The sequence below is a fragment of the Schistocerca nitens genome, chromosome 7, assembly GCF_023898315.1.
Source record: "Schistocerca nitens isolate TAMUIC-IGC-003100 chromosome 7, iqSchNite1.1, whole genome shotgun sequence".
Taxonomy (NCBI): domain Eukaryota; kingdom Metazoa; phylum Arthropoda; class Insecta; order Orthoptera; family Acrididae; genus Schistocerca; species Schistocerca nitens.
In genome coordinates this window covers 310971325-310973824 of record NC_064620.1, presented here as the reverse complement: position 1 = coordinate 310973824, position 2500 = coordinate 310971325, and positions in this window count along the sequence as shown.

Sequence of the window (2500 nt, the reverse complement as noted above, 5' to 3'; positions counted from 1 at the left end):
GAGCACCAACGCCAGTCCCTGCGCCGCACGACGTCGTCCACCGACAATCACGCCACCCGCCCCCGTACGTGCCTCACGTCACCTGCCCAAATTGCAACTCCAGCGGATGAACGGCGGACTTTTCTCGCAGTCGTAAGTTGCAATCCACCCCTATATCATCCGTTTCATGAAGCGTTTTATCCAAGATGCGAAATTCCCGCTGTCCCTACACATGCTCTAAGTCTGTGCGCGATTGCGTGCTCACAGTACGGATTCCGATGCTGAGCGATCAGCTAGGAAGCGCCCCAACCATGTCGGTCCCCATGGGCGTTGCACTCGCAGTCGCAAAGACTCTGGCAATGGCTAAAAGCGCTCCGCAATATATCACGCAGACGGGTAATGACGGTCCGAGCGCTCAGTGTGAGGAGAGCATTACTGAGCCCTGACCCACAAGCAGGTTGTAGCGTATCCCACCCGCAGACATGTGACGTTGTCACACGACCAGTTGTCACTAATCGACTCATTGCTGATAATCATATGCCATACACCGGGGAAAGCTGCCGCAAGGGGTAGCTACGTAGTGCAGTCGCACCTCTACTACTGTACAGAGATAGAACACCACGAGACTGCAACCAGATTAAACTGATACATGGCGCTGATAACTAATAGATGCAGAGCCATCGGAATATAGATGACATACGACATACAACTGTCCCTATACATGCTGACAGTCTGTGCACACAATGTGAACTACACGTCACCGAGACACCCTATCACACACTACTCTCTGGCTGTAACAGACACAGACACAATATCTAAGCACCACCATGGAACAACATCCAGTGCATCCTCTCCGCCACATTACACCATTCACACTATGATAACAAAACCAGGAGGTCCACCCCAAAAACAGAATATCTCACTCTTCCAACAACCATCATTACGCAGATAAGCCACAAACACCCACACATGTGCTACACAGGGGTGCAGCCAACACCACCACACTGGCGTGTCTCACAGCATATAAGCAATGGCAGGAATGAAAGACACAGGTCTGCCACTCCCTTGCCACACCCACGGAACCGGCGCACCACCTCCCCTGAGCCAAAGGTGCATCCTGACGTGACACATCTCAGGGTGCCTCAGGCGTCCACTTACCATCATCACTATGAACGAACCTCGTCCCCTCCCCCCCTCATACACCATCCCTTAACCTAACCCATGTTGCGCCTTAACCTAACCTATGTTGCGCCTTAACCTAACCTATGTTGCGCCTTAACCTAACCTATGTTGCGCCTTAACCTAACCTATGTTGCGCCTTAACCTAACCTATGTTGCGCCTTAACCTAACCTATGTTGCGCCTTAACCTAACCTATGTTGCGCCTTAACCTAACCTATGTTGCGCCTTAACCTAACCTACGTTGCGCCTTAACCTAACCTACGTTGCGCCTTAACCTAACCTACGTTGCGCCCTAACCTAACCTACGTTGCGCCCTAACCTAACCTACGTTGCGCCCTAACCTAACCTACGTTGCGCCCTAACCTAACCTACGTTGCGCCCTAACCTAACCTACGTTGCGCCCTAACCTAACCTACGTTGCGCCCTAACCTAACCTACGTTGCGCCCTAACCTAACCTACGTTGCGCCCTAACCTAACCTACGTTGCGCCCTAACCTAACCTACGTTGGGCCCTAACCTAACCTACGTTGGGCCCTAACCTAACCTACGTTGGGCCCTAACCTAACCTACGTTGGGCCCTAACCTAACCTACGTTGGGCCCTAACCTAACCTACGTTGGGCCCTAACCTAACCTACGTTGGGCCCTAACCTAACCTACGTTGGGCCCTAACCTAACCTACGTTGGGCCCTAACCTAACCTACGTTGGGCCCTAACCTAACCTACGTTGGGCCCTAACCTAACCTACGTTGGGCCCTAACCTAACCTACGTTGGGCCCTAACCTAACCTACGTTGGGCCCTAACCTAACCTACGTTGGGCCCTAACCTAACCTACGTTGGGCCCTAACCTAACCTACGTTGGGCCCTAACCTAACCTACGTTGGGCCCTAACCTAACCTACGTTGGGCCCTAACCTAACCTACGTTGGGCCCTAACCTAACCTACGTTGGGCCCTAACCTAACCTACGTTGGGCCCTAACCTAACCTACGTTGGGCCCTAACCTAACCTATGTTGGGCCCTAACCTAACCTACGTTGGGCCCTAACCTAACCTACGTTGGGCCCTAACCTAACCTACGTTGGGCCCTAACCTAACCTACGTTGGGCCCTAACCTAACCTACGTTGGGCCCTAACCTAACCTACGTTGCGCCCTAACCTAACCTACGTTGCGCCCTAACCTAACGCACGTTGCGCCCTAACCTAACGCACGTTGCGCCCTAACCTAACCTGTAATTGTTATATGAATTGAAACATTCATGTAGCGTTGCCTAATCGCAACCCTCTCAACATAGGTCAGTGCTCGCACTCTCTGGTGTCCTGCGTATTGATTCATGTTACGGT